Source organism: Dromiciops gliroides, chromosome 5 (assembly GCF_019393635.1).
Source record: "Dromiciops gliroides isolate mDroGli1 chromosome 5, mDroGli1.pri, whole genome shotgun sequence".
Lineage (NCBI taxonomy): Eukaryota > Metazoa > Chordata > Mammalia > Microbiotheria > Microbiotheriidae > Dromiciops > Dromiciops gliroides.
In genome coordinates, this window is record NC_057865.1 from 115,670,342 (window position 1) to 115,688,376 (window position 18,035).

The following is an 18,035-nucleotide window of genomic DNA, read 5'->3' on the forward strand; positions in this document are numbered from 1 at the left end:
CAAGTTAACAATCACCAACACATCAGGCTTTATTTTAAACAGAGTTTTAGTTTCATTTCCACTGAACAAGATTGAAAAGGGAAAATGAAATAATAATACACTTGTTTTTTGAAGAAGATATCATTAGCCATTTTATATTATCCAATTCAAACCAATGACATTCTTATGATGTAAATAATGTCATTGTTGTTTTATAAATAATGCATGAAAGAAACTGAGGCATAGAAGGAAGTGAAATGGCAGACTCAAATGGACTCAAGCTGGGTCCCATAGAAGGTGAAATGACTGAAACAAATTGTTCTCAGCAGAACCAGAAACAGGTTGTTTTTCACTTTTTATGTTGCTTCAGCTAAACTCCTAATTAAGCTACCTTGATTCTGAAATATAAATTGAAAGTATGTTAATATAAAAATATGCCTACAGAGTTAAATCAAAAAATACTAAGTGCCTAGTATGGTGCTATACAGAGCTAAATAACAATGTTTTTTACTTTTATGGGTGCATAATTTCATTGATGTGGGTGTCCCCTCCACTGAACAAAGCCCATCCATATCTTCTTCTTCTTCTTCTTAACAATCCTTGTCCATGTACTCCTGTAATTCCTCCATTCAACAGATTAGGGACCTTCTCTTAGACCTCTTTAAAGTATGTGGGTGTCAGTGCTGTATGCAGGCTGTCCTGTAGGTCTAGCCTACTGTTTAGCACCATGTCTGGCACATAAAAGGCACTTAATAAATGCTTATTAATTCATTGATTGAATCACCTCATTTTCTGATTATATATCTCGTCGATGGTATCTTTGTTGCCAACACACTGCATCTTGTTTATTTCCATTGTATTTCTTTCCACTGAGTGATCCACAATTTTGATTACTCAGAGACTGAGCTATTCCATGATTTCCAGCCATATTATAGCTCTGTAAGGATAATTATGTTAAAAGGATGGGATTTTGTTTCAAGGAAAAACACTGCACAATTTCCCAAATGCAACCCAATGTACTCTCATCTTCCTGTTAAATTCTAGGACGAGTTCATTGTCCATATCTAGTACATAACACCGTCTAACCAATATCTGTCCACATAGTAGTATGTATGATAGTATTCTTTTGCTACTTGGTAAAAAGAACAAAGATTTTTTTAGGCCAAATGTTTCTGAGTGATTATACATCTCAATTTGGAGCCTCTGCAATTTTTTTTTGGGGGGGGGTAAGGCAATTGGGGTTAAGTGACTTGCCCAGGGTCACACAGCTAGTAAGTGTCAAGTATCTGAGGCCAGATTTGAACTCAGGTACTCATGAATCCAGGGCTGGTGCTTTATCCACTGGGCCACCTAGGCTGCCCCTCTGCAAAACTTTTGGTGTAATCTGTACAATACTCTATACAAACATCACCATTTTAATGAAATTCTTCTTCCATTTGGACCTGTGGCAAACACTTTTGGTGAGCATATGTTTCTCTGTTTTATTCTTTGCTTGGTATTAGCCATCAGAGGATCTTCAAAAAAGTTATCTTTGTTTTGTCTATCAATGAATCTTGTATGATCTTTACACAAATATGGGAGACAAGTTGGAGGAGCATCTTCGAGTTAACATTTTGCTCTACCTAACAAATGCTTTTTCATAGTGAATAAACAACAACAAAGCACAGTGGTAACTTGCGTTCTCTATACTTTCCTATTGAAAAAAATATATGATCTACTATAGAACATTATTTGTAAAAGCCTACCTGTTTTCTTCTCATGTTTTCATCAGAGATGAGCCTATAGTCAAGAAGACTCCTCTTCCTGAGTTCAAATCTAGCCTCACACACTTACTAGCTATGTGACCCTGGGCAAGTCCCTTAACCCTGTTTGCCTCAGTTTCCTCATCTGTAAAATGAACTGAAGAAGGAAATGGTCAATCACTCCAGTATCTTTGCCAAGAAAACTCCAAATGGGGTCATGAAGAGTTAGACACAACTGAAATGACTGAACAACAAAAGCCCCTCAATACATGTATAAATTATTTTTATAAAGATGTTATAGAGATAAGGAAATAGGCATGGGATTGGAAGCTACTGATATCCTCACGATTGCTTTTTTTTTTTTTTTTTTGGTTGTCATAATACCTGTGTTTTTTCTAACCACTCAGTCATTTCTCTTCTTTCAGATATTTTCATAACTGATCCTTCAGTACCTTTAAATTTGTGGTCTTCTCCACATTGTATCTTCTTTGTGTATACTTAGCCTGGTCCAGCTTCTCTTGCAATTATTTTTAGTGCTGTTCTTACTTCTTTATGTAGCACACTGAGGACTGTGATGTTAGAATTCAAATGTAATAGTTTTACCATCACTGATTGAAAAAATAGTTCAGTGTAGACAACTTTACAGATTATTTTGATTTTTATCTGTTTTCTGTTCTCTTTAGACTTTCATCTCTAAATACTCTTTGGATGATCTGGTTTAACTGGGTCTCAAATCAAGCTTTCTATAAAGTTATTTTTCTGTTTACCACTTCTAGCTATCTTATGAAGTGATACTGTTTCTTTTTTTTTTTTAGTGAGGCAATTGGGGTTAAGTGACTTGCCCATGGTCACACAGCTAGTAAGTGTTAAGTGTCTGAGGCCGGATTTGAACTCAGGTCCTCCTGAATCCAGGGCTGGTGCTCTATCCACTGTGCCACCTAGCTGCCCCAATGATACTGTTTCTAATCTCATAATTGTTTCCTATGCTTATATGTAAAAGTTCACAAATGCATTTATATTTTAAATTGGAGATGAAGTGTTGTCTGGTTGATCTGGTATCCAGTATCTTTTGGCCTCCTCACTGTAGTTATTGCTTTACATCAATTTACTGTCCATAGTGAGTGATGATATTCTGTTATGATGTCTGTTCCTTTATCCATTTTTCCACTCTCAGCATCTGATTTAAATTGGCTAGATAGGAGCTGTTTTGATAACATTTTTTTCTTCTTCCTTATAATGTGGTGTTGATTTTGTTCTTTACTGAAGTTGGTAGCTTGCCTGTACATAAGTAGGCTATATCGGAAATGACTCCCACATCAATAACCAGTTATTTCCTGTCTTTCAAAGTACAACCAACTTCATATTTTGTGAGGTTATTCAGAGTTTGCCATATCTAGTACCTCCCAACTCTCTTCTTGAAAAAAGAATTTATGATATATGGATCTAAAATTTTTGTTTAATCTATGAGCTTTTAACCTATTTTGTTTCTTGATTCTGAGCCATATTTTCTAGTATATTTTTCAACATACTCCTATATGCCCACCTTTACATTCAAGTCATGGAGCATAAAAATATATGCTAATTTTATTTGAGCTTTTTGATTGCTCAGTTCTTTGTAGAATTTCTCTGGGGCAGCTAGGTAGTGCAGTGGATAGACCACTGGCCCTGAAGTTGGGAGGAGCTGAGTTCAAATCTCACCTCATACACTTACTAGCTATGTGACTCTGGGCAAGTCACTTAACCCCACTTGCCTTAAAACATTCAGGGACATCTCCAGTGATGCTGATTTATATCTCATCACTAGACCCAGATGGTTCTAGAGGAGAGAGTAAGGTTGGTGACCTTGCACAGCCTTCTCTCACTTAAATCCAATTCACTGCAAGTCATGACCTGATATCACGGTCCTCTTCTGGAACAAAGGGCAAACAACAACAACAACAACAAAATCTCCTCGTCTTCTGTAACAAAAAATCATTGGATCATAGATTTTGAGCAGGAAGGAACCTTAGAGTTTTTCCATTTCCTGTATCCACACCTTTATATTCTGTCTTCACCTCTCCCTCATGAATCCTGTCTTTCTTTAAAAGATTAGCTTAGGCACTGCCTTCTATATGAAGTCTATCCAGATTCCTCTAATTCTTAGTGCCTCCCTTATTAAAATATTAACTTGTATTTATACATATTGTTTTCTCATTTGAATGTAAGCTCCTTGAGGGCAGGTGATATTTTTTTGGTTTTATATTTTCAAGGTCTATGATAGTTTCTGGCACATGGAAGGCCCTTAATAAATATTAATAAATAATAAATATAAAACTGAATGATCTAGTCTAACCCTCTTATTTCATAGATGAAGAAACTGAGGCCCAGACAGATGAAGAGACTTGTCCAAGGTCACAAAGGTGGTGAATGGGAGAGCTGGGATTTAAACCCAGGTTTTTTTCCTTCAAATCTAGTGATTTATTTACTATACACTCTGCTTCTTTTGACAACACCTTCAGAGTCCATCTTTATTTTCTGAGATCTGTCTCTATCAGATGTGACAGGACACTGACATTGAACTTTCCTTGTTCTCTTGGTGAATAAACGAAAGCTATTTTCATTTTTGTCTTTTTGCCTATGCTCATCATAAGCACTGAAATGTGAAGGAAGCAAAGGCTCCGTGGAAGGTTGCTTCTTATTGCCTTTGGACAAACATAAGCAACTCCACCAACACATTCATTTGCCTCTCCAAGAAAAACCTGTGAGCCATTCTTCCATTTAACTGTAACTTCCTCAAATCTTCTGCTTTCATTTGTACTGCAAATGTCAATATTGATGATTCACTTCCTCCAGTAGTAGGTCAACAAGTTGGTAATTGGATAAGGTTCTTCCATTTAGAGGACCAACATTTAGGTTAATGTTTATAGAGACTCTAAAAAAAACAGTTTGATTCTTAGGACCCACTGACCACTTTTCTGCTACCCTGGAGGGGATAATATGGACATAAGGCCATTTTGTACTTTTCTTTGTTTCATGGGTTGTCTTAACCAAAAAATTCATCAACTACTAGCTAGCCTATTGATAAACCTAGCTAGACTTATCCTGGGGATAGACATAACAATATGAAGTAACAATACAAGAAATGCTATAGGCAGCACATAATCAAGTCACTTAAGCAAACATTTAGGAAGTGCCTGTTCAGTATAAAGCATTTTGTTTGATACTAAGCATACAAAGTTAAAAATGGAACAGTCCTGGTGCTCAAGGACTAGATGGCGCAGTGGATAGAGCACCGGCCCTGGAGTCAGTAGTACCTGAGTTCAAATCCGGCCTCAGACACTTAACACTTACTAGCTGTGTGACCCTAGGCAAGTTGCTTAACCCCAATTGCCCTGCAAACAAGACAAAATAAAAAACAAAAACAAAAACAAAATGGTAGGTACAACTCTGCAACAGAGAGGAAAGTATAAGATGATTTGATGGGGGGAGATGATCAGAAAAGGCTTCATGTAAGAGTGGGACTGGAGCTGGTGAAGAAATCTAAGGATTGCCAAATAAATATGAAGTAAAATCAATGTCAGGAGTTCAGAGTCCATCGTTGACAGGAGAGTCCATTGTTGTCTGGAGAGATCTGGGAAGATTTCAAGGAGGAGGTGAAATGTTCATCTGAACTTCAAAGATGTAGAGGCTTTGGATAGGGCTAGTGAAGTGGGTAGAACATCCTAGGCAGAGGGAATGGTGTGAGCAAAAGCAAGAGAGTACAAATTGTGTTTGGGGGAAAATAAATTAATTTGACTAAAAGATAGTTTGTGCATGAAAATAATGAAAGATAATGCTAGGAAATGGGCAGAGGTTTGCTCATGAAAACCTTGGATGCCAAAATAAAACATCTAGACTTCATCCTATAGACAATCGGGAGAAAGGTTTTAGGCATGGAGTTACATAATGAAATCTGTTATAAGAATTTTAATCAACTTCAGTGTATTAAATGAATTGATGGGAAGACAAGCAGAGGAAAAACTGTAGATGGGAAAAACAGTTATGAGGCAACTGTTAGGCTAAGAATGAAGTAAGGACTGGAACAACAGGAACAGAAAAGAAAGATAAATGTGAGAGATATTTGGGGAAAAAAAGATAGGACTTGTAACTGACTGGATATGGTGTTGTGTTTTAAATGTCCTCTGTTATAAAGCTCATTATTCAATGACACATTAAATGAGATAGATGGATGGATGGATTGATGGATAGATAATGGAAAGATATATTTAATGATGGGCTCTAAATATGACCTTAAAATTTGCTCTTTTTGTCTTTAAGCATGGGAATAAAAATGAGACATATGTGATTGATGTCATTGCGCTTTTTGAAGTTCTGGTTATTTGGAGGAAATCAACAGTGATCAAGAGGAAAGTCGTCAGTGTTGTATGGCTTTGTGGATTCAAGATGAAATATACAAAGAGACATTAATTTGTACATTAGATGATCTCTTAGGTTTCATGATACTGTATCAAAATAATGTATTTCATGTAGAAATATTCTCAGATTGAATACTTTCAAAGGCACATTGTAATGTAAAGGTTTGCTTCTTCCACTAGGGCTTCCTTGATTTTGCCTGTTCATGGTGATCTTATTTTGAATTTCCTTATCATTTGAGTATAAAAACCTTTCATATATCTACATCTATATCTATATCTGTATCTGTGTCTAATCTATGTCTATATCTATCTGTATCTGTGTCTGTATCTAATCTATATCCATATCTATCTATCTCTATCTCTATCTTCTCTTGTATACTTCAAAGCACACAGTGTGGTACTATGTGGGTACTAGTTGCTCAAACTAGTTGCTACCTAGGTGGCACAGTTGATAAAAATGCCTTAGATACTTACTAGCTGAGTGACCCTGGGCAAGTCAGTTAATTTTCTTCAGTTTTCCTTTCCTCATTTGTAAAATGAGACTAATAATATCACCTACCTCACAGAGTTCTAAGGCTCAAATGAGGTAGTATATGTAAAGCAATTTGCAAATCTTAAACATAAATGTAAATAAATGTACATAAACGCTGGTTATTATTACTACTAATTATTATTAGTTATTATTATTACTAATAAATACTTATTGAATGAATGAATATCCATTAGAATGTGGTTTGAAAGACAATGACATCTTAGTTTGTATATTCAGTAAAAGTAAATGGTATAATTTTTTTGAGTTCCAATTAAAAACATATACATATATACACATATGCACATATACATACATACATGTATATACACACATGTACACATAAAATAAGAGGCAATGTGCTTTAATGGATTGTGGACTAAGAAGACATAGATTCTATTCCAAAGTAGGTAAATGTAGTCAAATATATTTTTAAATACATATAAGAAATAAAAATGATTCATATGAAACATGGATTAATGGCCTCAGAAGCATGTGACATGATCTGCATGTACAATTTTGTGAAAGTAAATAATAATAGGGTATAGCAGCACTTTAATAAAATTTACAAAAATATATCCATCATTTTAGTTAAATTTCTTTCTTTCTTATTCTGGAGTATAAAACTAATGTCATAAGGTGATCTTTTGCTGGAGAGAGAACAAGCTATTATTCATTTGACTGCCTCCCCCGCCATCCTCAAAGCAATTCCAAATGCCAATGACTTTTCCCTTAGCATTCTTCTCTCTGTAGCAGCAGGGCCTTTCCCAAATATCAGTGGTAAATTGAGAATCAAACTAGAATTTCTAAAAGGTTATCAGTCTCAGTCTTCCAGTCTTCATATTTTCCACTGTTGAGAAACTGAAGTTAGGCAAACCTTGTGAGCTGTTATTGAGGATATTGAGACTATAGGAAGACGGGAGCACTAGATGCCTGTTCTTCTATGGTCTTAGTTATCACCAACTAGCCAAATGTGACAAGATGGAGAAAGACAAATTCCTGTTTCTGTCAATACCTTGGGCTTAAAAGAATAGGATGATGACTCATAATGACAAGATGAGGTGATGAGTATTACTCATCAAAATGCTTTGATTCAACAAATATTTATTGTGCTCCTGTTATGGATGGTGTGCCATGCTAAGCTCAGGAGCAGTTAAGGGGTGACACAAAAATGACTGAAGGAACAGGTTCTGTTCTCAAAAATATTATAATTTAGTTGGAAAATTAAAAAAAAAAGTTCACAAATAATTATAACATAGGAAATTATATATGTGATAAGACCCCTAAGTTCCCCATAGGGATTCAGAGGAAGAGGAGATCAAGTCTAATTGGAGAGAATAAGAAAAAGTTTCATGAACAAAATGAAATTTGTGGTATGCCCTGAAGGATGAATGGAATTTTGATAGGCAGAGATGGAGGAAGGGCATTCCAGGAAGCTTGGGGTACTATGACAGCTCAATATTTAGCAGAACAAAAAAACATAAAGAGAAGAAAGACTCTATTTTTCCTAAAACCAAGTTTGTTCTAGATTCCATGGGAATCTGCATTTTGTGTGTGTGTATTCATTCAAAGGCCAAAGCCATGCATCTTTTCTGGAGTGTATCAATTTCCATATAATCTGTTGAACAACTTCCTGTAAAGCGTTCCCCAATTTAGTGCTCTCCACTGAGAAAACCTGGTTTTTTTTATACTTTTTTTTTTTTTTGGTGAGGCAATTGGGGTTGTGACTTGTCCAGGGTCACACGGCTAGTAAGTGTTAAGTGTCTGAGGTCAGATTTGAACTCAGGTCCTCCTGACTCCAGGGCCGGTGCTCTATCCACTGGGCCACCTAGCTGCCCCTGAAAACCTGTTCTTAATAACAGGAGATAGTTAACTGCTAAATTCCATCAGGGAGATGGCCAGAGTTGTAGATTATGAATTAGTTTTGTAAAAGTCCAGATTTGCTGAAAATCAACATCAGGACCATAACCAACATTTAAAACCCTAAAATCTGTAAAGCCAGAGCTGGAAATGTTATTCTTATCCTCCTGCTAGCAAGATTCTTAGTTTTTCAAATAGATGATAAGTTTCTTGAGGGCTCAGTTCATATCTTCAGTTCCCTTTGTAGCCACTTTACCATCCTCACCAAAGAACTTTAGATGTGTCCTAACTGTTGATTGTGAAATTTGGTGATTAAAATTTTAGGTTTCTTAGCCTGCCATTTTTACAATAGTCACTTTTGCTTTAGCTAAGGACACGGAGACATAATACACTTAAAGTGATGGTCTGGCAGTTGACACTAAAAAGATTATGTGTCAGGAGCCATTTCTTTCCCATTATTACTCCTCCCAAGGCCTTCTTGAGTAGGATATTAGAGTGTAAAATTACGTGCTAAAAGAATACATATAACTAGATCCAGCTGAAGCTGAAAGCACATGACAAGAAAAGCTTGGTCAGGTCAATATCTATTGAATGTTAGAGCTGGAAGGGATGTTGGAAATTATCTAGCCCAAGCCCTTCATTTTACAGATGAAGAAACTGAGGTTCAGCAAGGTTAAGTGAATTGTTAAGTGAATAATGAGTAGCAAAGTCAGGGCAAGAACCCAAGTTTTCCTTCTTCCAGGCCAGTGCCCTTTCCATTTCATCATACAAATCTACTTAAAAAGGTCTTTTTCTTACCCCTAATTAAGTAAGAGCATTACATCAGAAATTAGCTACCCATGTATAAAGCATAGTGAGTTCAATTCAGTTTATTAAACAAATATTAAATACCTACTATATGCTGAGTACAATGCTAGGAATCAAAGGATACAGAGATATATTAATGACTTAAAAGTGACTTTTTTTTTGAAGGGGAAAACATTATTGTTGTCTTAAAATATTTGGAAGACTATCATTTGGAAGAGATATTAACCTCGTTTTCCTTGGTCCTGGAAGGGAGAACTAGAACCTATTAAGTGCAAATTTTAGCTCAATACAGTGAAATAAATCCTAACAGTTAAAACTGTCTAAAAATAGAATAATTTGTCTTGGAGGGGGAAGGTCAGAGGGAAGGTATTAAGTTCCTTATTGGCTGACTCCAAGTGAAGGCTTCATGAATATTTATTGGGTATGTTTAGAGGAATTCATACTTCAGGTATGGGTTGGCCTATATTACCTCAGAAGTTCCTTTAAACTCTTGAAATTCAATGTGAACTGCCCTTTAAGAAACAAACTGGGGTAGTTAGGTGGTGCATTGGCCCTGGAATCAGAAGAATCTCAGTTCAAATCCAGCTCTAAACACTTACTAGCTGTGTGACCCTGGGCAAGTCACTTAACTCCAATTACCTTCCCCCCCCCAAAAAAAAAGAGAGAGAGAAACAAACTATATATATATATTTTTGAAAAAGAAGTGAAAAAGACAATAGGGAGAGGTAGGAAGTAGAAGAATGCAGAAAAAATGAAATCTATGGGGAAAGTGATGTAATACTAATAAAATATAGAGATATTTGTATTTAACAAGTCTCTAGGAAATAAAATAAAGCCTCTTTACTCAAAGTTATAGGAGGTTTATCTACCTGATTTTATTTGCATGACAAAAAAAATATTCCTGGTATAAAATTTCTCTGTCCCAGAGGATTTCAGGCAAAGTTGTGATGTCTACATCATGTATCCTCTGTCTTCTAACTCTACCGCATCCTTAACTGCAGACTTAACAAGAGGTCACCAAATCGTTTTACAGACAACATTCATACATAACTTTATCTGGATTCCATGAGGACAGAGAGAAGTTTTACACTGACTTAGGAAGTGGATGAAGAAGTAGAGGACACTTTGGTTCTCAAAGGAGTGGTGTATGACCTTGCCACTTCTTGGGATGGGGCAGCAACTCTCCCAATGATAGGTAGATTTCCCTTTTAGCAGTGGCTTACCCAGCCCTTCCCCATCTTTTTGGTGAGGCAATTGGGGTTAAGTGACTTGCCCAGGGTCACAGCTAGTAAGTGTTAAGTGTCTGAGGCCGCATTCCACTGTGCCACCTAGCTGCCCCAACAAACTATATTTTTCAAGAGTATAAAAACTTGAGGCTCATGGAAATGTTTTCACTTGTCACAGGAATTTTTCTTTTCTTCATTCAAGGCCTGGATCATGTGCCACCTTCTTTTATCCTTTCAATTAAAAGTGATCTTTAAATTTTTCTTCTAACACTTCATCTATTTTTTTTCCTTGCTCTTATCACACTGTGGGCTAGGGTTACAACATCCTGCCTTCCATTAAACTTATTTATGTGCATGTATGATGCTCCTTATTAAATTATAAACACTGTAAGGGTAAGGACATTGTTGTCTTTCATCCTTCTATCTTCAACACAGCTTAGTTGTTCACCGGGTGTCCTCCTTGTTCGGAATTCTCTCTTTTAAAATCTCTATTTCTTGGCTTTCTTGGCTTCCTTCCAATCCCAGCTAATAAATCCCACGAAGTCTTTCCTGATTCCCCTTAATTCTAGTGCCTTCCCTGTGTGATTATCTCCAATTTATCCTGTATATCTCTGGTTTGTATGTAGTTGTTTGCATGTTGTCTCCCCCATTAAGCTGTGGGCTCCTTGAAGACAGGGACTGGGCTTCTCCCCAATCCCCCACTTTGGTATCTTTAGCACTTAACACAGTTCCTGGCACAGAATTGGAACATAATAAGTGCTTATGGTTTTGCCTTGCTTATTAGGAGCTTAATAAATGTTTGTCGAGTTGACTTGAACTACAAGAAAATAGTTTTGTAAAGTCTTATCCCACCTCTTACACCTGGGTCTCAGTTTCTATAAAATGAGGGGGTCGGACTAGAAAGCTTTCAGCTCTAGATCTGTTTTCCCAAGATCCTGTAATTCCTTGAAGACAAATAAATGTGCCTTGACAAATTAAGTAGTCAGCCTCACCAGTCTAGTCTGCTTGTCCATAGCCGTGAGACAAATAAAGAGAACGACTAAGGAAAACAAATCAGATTTATACATACAGTCAGGATGCTCTACAAAAGCAAGAGAGCTTTGAAATAAAGACTTTTCTTTTACTACTAACCCCTAAGATACTGATCTACATAAAACATAGTGATTAAAGCACTGGGAACCTGGCCTCTTTTCCTCCAGCATTAGCTTTTGAGGTAGCGATTGAGCCTTTTATGCTGCAATTGATCACTTCAATCCTATGTTAAATGTGTGGATGAGACATACAAACGCATAGCAAGTGGTCTGAGATTTTTGGGTGAAGGGTTCTCTAGAATTACATAATTATATTAAAAAAGTTTGTATTAACTGCACCGATGAGGGAGAGACTATGCTTCAATGGCTCCAGCCTATTCTTAAATGCATTATTTTTTCATTCTTGGGTGTCTTAATTTCCTGACAGCACAGGACGGTGGAACTGAACTTGTTAGCAAGCAGCATTTTTAAGTCCCTCTGGACTTTAAATGTGAACCTGTGAGGCTGTGAGGGGCGGGGGATAACAATGTAGGAGAATTCACTCTCTCCTTTAAATCAACACTTCCCCAAACATATGCTAAGGGGGTCGCTGAGGCTTTTCTTATCGATTGTTTAATAGCACCAAAGGCTGTTTCTTTCAGGCGCTGAGCCAAGAGTATTATTTTCGGGACTAAAGTGGGGTTGGGCAGATTTCCCATCCCGTCCCTTTCCCTAGTCCTATGCAAGGCAAATTATAAACAAGTGTAGGAAAACTAAACCCTCAGTCTACAGGAATCCGGTGTTTCCTCCTCCTATTCACCTAAAGCGCCAGGGCTGATGGGATAAGATGAAACTATGATGATGAGGCATCTCAGGCCGTGAATCATTCCCTCTCGTGGTCCGGCTCTGGGTTCAAGCTGTAGAGCTCTGTGTCCATCTCAGCTGGGCTGGCGATGAAGACCCGCTCTCCCCTGTTTCCACAACCTACATCCCTGCCCATCTCCCACCTGGGTCGCCCTACTTACCATGGTCCCCGAGGTGGGTGTCACCCGGGGTAGGAGGGCTGCCACCTGCCCCGCTATAAGGCGGCTCTGTGGGAGCTGGGCATTTGCCTCCAGCCCCTCGGTACCGGAGATCAGGTTCCTCCCCTCCTCCCCCTTGTGCTCCAGCCACTGCCGCTGCCTCCTTCCATGACACAGCAGAACAGCAGCTGCTGCAGTAGTCCAAACCCAGTGGCCCAGGAAGCGCAGCAACGCAGGAAGGGCGGGGGGCGGAGAGGAGAAGGAGACGTAGAAAGGAGGGAAATCCCCCACTCCCCTGCTTCTAGAGCACCGGTTCCCTGCCCACCTACAGGGGAACAAGGTGGGTCTAGAGCCTCCCAGGTGAGAAGCAAAGGGGCCAGAGAGAAGAAGGCGGTGAACACGATGGGGCATAGGCAATTGGGGTCACGATGGATGAAGATCTGGTTTAGGGGATTCAGAACGGGAACCTCACTAGGATATGGGGCATCTTCATCGAAAATGGTGGCGGGCAAGGGATTGGGTGGACGACTGAGAGAAAGAAGACCCTTCAGGGAAGTCAGAGAGGTTCGAGGATGGGGCGGGGGGCGGGGGAGGCAGAAGTGAGACGAGACGAGACGAGACGAGACGAGAAGGTCTGGGAAAGGAAGCGCTGGTGGAGGAAGGGAGAAAAGGGAATGGAGAGCTTTGAGGGGCCAGAGTGAAGATGCTAGCAAAGAGAGTACTCAGATTTGGAGCCAGGAGAAAGAGAAGAGGCATATAAATATGGAAGGAGAGCATCAATTAGGGAGGGGGGAACCTGTGGGAACATTTTAGGATATGAAGTGGTGCAATGGAAAAGTTTTATCACTGATATGAAATAGGATAAGGACAGAGGCAGCCTGAGGGGAAAACTGGCGAAAGGATGCTCAGAGTTCCTCCACCTCACTAATTATGCGAAGTTTTACATAATTCCGTCCATCCAAACAGGGACCATTTATTATTTCTCTTCTATAGAATACACAAGACGACATTCTTCCTAAGATTTGGAGCTCAGGGAAATTTTCTGACAGTCCAGAGGTGTGTGAGAGAAATAAAAGGTAGCAATAAATCTGTGATCCAGCAATATAGAAGAAAGCATATGAAACTAAACTTCCTCCATCAGCGTGGACAGCAAAGTCTCCGTTGATTAAAAGATTCCTTCTCCATCTTTTTTTTTCTCTTCCTCCCCTCCCAGTTATCTAAGCCCACCAAGTAAGAACACCTTTTGAGAACTAAAAAGTTAACTTCAGTTAAATATTGGAAAAGAGTGTGTCAGAATGATGAGATTACGGAATACATTCTTCACTGTTTCAAAGGACGTTCTCAAGTCACTTTACTATAAATCTTGCTTTCAAAATCTAGCCTATATGTGATTTCACATCATTTTACTATAATCCAGCATGAGATGTTTGCATAAAATATATTTTTTAAATGACATTTCATCCCACAAAAGCACCCCAAGTATTTTACAAATAGAACACCTTTCCACTAGTCTGAAAGAAGGTGGCCAGAAAAATAACTGGAAAAAAAAAGTAACACCTTAGTTTCATCTGTACCTTCCAGGTCATATCTGAGAACTTTGCTTCCTGACACAAACAAGTTTTTACTGCTGTCAGCACCCAGACCCTAATTTAGCTGCGGAAGAGAAAAACTGCATTGCCTTTTGCCTCCCTCATGCATCATCGACACAGTTACCGGGGGGGATTCTAATTCTAGAAAGCTTCAGGGCTGGTGATGGGTTTGGTAATGATGTGTTCAAGAGAGCCTGGTTATTAGTGCTGTAGTCAGTTTGGTCGTTGCTGCTCCACCACAAATCATATTGGAGTTGCAGAGGGAAAGCTAAAATCATGTTTTTGCTTCTTTTTATTTTTCATCATTTTAAAATGACTCATTTCTGTTGGGGAACTCATTAAGACTGGGGAAACATAAAATAGGAAATACTGAGATGTCATTTCTAACAGCGTGTGGGTTTTGTGAATGTAGGATGGATTTAAGGAAGCACGGCTCTTTCTTCTGTTCAGTGTAATAAACCACTCTTTAAAAAGAGAAAGAGAGAGAGAGAGAAGAATCGCCCCTGGTTGTTGTTGCGCTTTGCCTTCCGCATCCCCAGGAACCCCTCGGGGATGCTGCGAGGGGGGCTTGGTGGGTGGTGCTGAGACCAACGCAGTTGCCGCCGCCGGTCCTGCCGCTGCTGTTGTTGATGCTGCTGCTGCTGCTTGCTGCTGCTGCAGAGTCACGTGGGAGTCCCCTTTAAGTTTCCATAGAGAGGCCTCTCCGGTGTCACATGATGGACATGATATAATGAAACAACATTGTGGAGCGGAGAGCATTCGGGGAGCCCAGGGCTACAAAAACAAGTGAGTGAGAAGAGGTGGGAGGAAGAGAAACTACGCCACCTCCCCTGCAGACCAGCCCACACGCAGCAGCCGCCTCCGGGATAAGGAGGAGAGGGGTCCGTCGTGGGGGACGGGGGGATGAGGGAACGGGCAAGGGGTGGAGGGCAGGGGTCCTCACCCCCGCATCCTGCAAGCCCCCCTTCCCCAAGACCGGGGCAGAGACCAACTTTCCTCCACCAGCCTCCTCCAGGACTGCACCTGTCTCCAAAGTCGCGATAGTCAAAAAGGAGAAATTCTAGAAGAATAGGAGCCGCCGCGATACATACGCATCTGTTTTTTCCCCGTCCCCACTTCGCTCACATGGAAGAAAACAGAAGGATTTTTTAGCGGCGTGTCAATTACCCAAAGGTAAGTTATTTATAGGAGCCAAAGCTGGTCCAACAGGACTTTGGGAGAAGAATTTTCTCTCCTCCGCTTTAATGAGACTTGCCTTGTAATTTAAAGGAAGAGAAAAGATGATGTTGGGGAAAAGGCGTCCTTAGACTGGGTTTCTCGGGTGGGTTGGGTTGTTGTGGGGTTTTTTTTTGGGGGGGGGTAGGCAAATCGGTAACACATTTCTCCCCCCACCCCACCCCGCGCCCCGGGCTGTGGTTCTCTCCTTCCCATCCTTCCCCTCCCCATCCTCCAGCGCCCCTCAGTTTCCTCCTCCTTTTTCTCCTGAGGGGTCCGGCAGCCCCAGGAGCCGATTTTGGGAAGGTGGGATTGGTTGCATCAAACGGGGATTTCGAGGTGATTTCGCCATGTTTGCGTTGCTAAGAAGACTTTCGTACCCCCCTACGCCCCCCCAATTAGGTGGCTTGATGCCACATGGCTCCTTCGGAGCTGCTGCTGGGTTGAGAGAGTGGTGGTTTTTTTTTTTCCTTCAATGTCCGCATTCCAGCTAATGTTGCGCAGATAAAATTCAAACTTGAGGTAAACAGAAGAGGAGGAGGAGGAGGAGGAGGAGGGGGGGGGGGAGGGGAGGGGGGAGGGAAGGGAGGAGAAGGCAGTTTCCATTTCAAGAACCCACTTCTCCACCCCTCGGAGAACAACATCCCGAACCTAGGGATAACTATTTCATTTCTCCCCCCTCCAGCCCCCACCCTCAACCTTTGCTGTCAACAAAAATAAGGGGAGGGAGGGGGCGCGCGTGTCCGGGGGTGGCGCCTTCGCTCCCTCTTCGCAAACCTTCGCACATCCCTGAGATGCCTCCCTTATTTTTGCTTCATCTTTTTTTTTTTCTCCTTTTCCGCTGAAGAACACGAGGGTAGGTGCCTGGCTAGCCCCAAGCGCCCTCCGCCGAAGCCCCTTCGTACTTTGCCCCGCGAGCCCGGATCGCTTTCACGCCCTCTACGCGCCCGTGCCGGAGCGGCTGGAGGGCTCCGGGGCCGGAGCACCCGGAGCCAGGCGGCCCGGGTGGGCAACGCCAGCCGCCGGCCGCGCTCTGGATGCTTAGCAGGTGTGTGTGGCGGCCCGGGGGAGTCTTTTTTTAAAATAACTTTTTTACTTTTTCTCATGCCTCTTCTATTTGCCAGGACAGTGTGGGAAGTTTGCGAAGCCTTAAGGGACAGGGGACGGACCTTGTTCTCCCGCGGGCTCCGGAGTATCCGAGAGAAGAGAGAAGAGATACCCTCCTCCTCTTCCTCTATCCCACCTCGCGGGGGTTCAGAGCTAAGATAATAAGGTGGGTGGGTGCTCCAGGGTGGCGACGTGTTCGCTGATGACAGCTTGGAAGTCGTTCCCCCTGGTCTGCCCGCCCGCCCACTCCCATTCTTAATCCACCGTCCCCCGACCTTTAAAAAGCAGATGGAGCTGGGGTGAAGAAAGGAGTGGCCCCACCATCTATACACTGATGGGGGTCTCAGCCCGCGGCCGTTTTTAGGAGTAGTTGCGTAAGGGAGGAAACGACGGGCAACCCCGGGGGTGGGGAAAGGACGCGCGTGGGGCGGGCGCGGGGGATGAGGGACAGATTCTAGCTGGCCGGGGCCGCATCCGGGGCCGGGCTGCTCCCACGCAGGACCGGGATGCGCCGTGGGGGTGGAGGCGCGCCCCGGAGTCCTGTCCCCCCGCGGCGGTTTCCGGGCGCGGTCCCTGGGGGCAGACGCCGCTGCTTCCATTCCCGGCAGGGAGAAAAGGACACAGGCGGAGCTTGTGCCGTAAACAGGCTGTCCACCGCCCGCGGCTCCCCGCCCCAGGACTGACGCGGGAGCTGGGCCCTACATAGCGGAGCCGCCGCCGCCGCCGCCGCCTCCGGCGCGCGGCCGTGGCCCCGGCCCGCGTCCCGCCGCCGCGGCCGCCGCGGCGGGCGTGCGGGCGCGATCCCGTGCTCGCTCCCGCCCCGCCCTCCCCACCTTTCCGCGATCCCTCCCTCTGGGGCGCGCCGCCGACGCCGGGCCGGCCCGGCCTCTGTTTTTGTTTTGATGGGACCCGCGTGCAGCTGACGCGTGTCGAGTCACGTGCTCGGTGGGTGGGAGGGGAGGAGAAGAGGGCGCGATGACGTCCGCAGGTCCCTGCTCCTGGCGGGGGCGGGGCCGGGGCCGGGGAAGGAGGCGGGGCTGGGGGGGTAAGTGGTCCGAGCTCCCGACCTACTCGTGCAGGTAGAAGCATCCCAGTCGGGGGCTGAGCCGGCCTCTACTGAGGCTTTGTGCTTCTGGGTAATTTACACGTGTCCCCTTCCCCCTTTCCGCGTTCTGGAGCTGGGGGGTGGGGGGGGCCGAGGAGGAGTGCACCAGAATTAATGAGAGCTTTGCATGTGCCCCTCTGACAAACTGAACGATCTTATTACAACGCATAACTTTGAGGAGAAAAGTGCAGGAAGGGGAGGATCTCAAATGACTGAAATGAAGATTCTCCCCCCCCCCCCCAGGAGGTCCGACCTGAGGAAGAGCAGAGGGCTAGGAAGAGGGAGATAGGGGGCTGGGCTGGGGGTACAGAGGGTTGCATCCAGATCCGAGGTGTGAAAGGAAGAAGTTGATCCGGGACATTTTATAGCAGCCTCGTAAGGAAAAAGTAATGTACAGTGCTTTCCTTGAAAAAATACCCCGACAAGTTTGGGTGAAGGATACAGTAAATA

General features: G+C 42.4%; 1 protein-coding gene and 1 long non-coding RNA gene across 4 annotated transcripts in view; one reads left to right on the plus strand and one right to left on the minus strand.

Moving 5' to 3' along the window:
- Positions 1 to 13,010, minus strand: part of MKLN1 (muskelin 1) — a 387,994-nt gene extending 374,984 nt beyond the window's left edge. For all 3 annotated transcript variants that reach the window (XM_043966412.1, XM_043966411.1, XM_043966413.1), the window contains exon 1: positions 12,573 to 13,010. The gene's annotated coding sequence lies outside the window, so the exon portion shown is untranslated. The remainder of the gene's footprint in view (positions 1 to 12,572) is intronic.
- A 2,042-nt stretch (positions 13,011 to 15,052) lies between these two features.
- Positions 15,053 to 18,035, plus strand: part of LOC122728256 — a 195,122-nt gene continuing 192,139 nt past the window's right edge. Inside the window, exon 1 of the long non-coding RNA XR_006353260.1 lies at positions 15,053 to 15,331. This is a non-coding gene — a long non-coding RNA (uncharacterized LOC122728256). The remainder of the gene's footprint in view (positions 15,332 to 18,035) is intronic.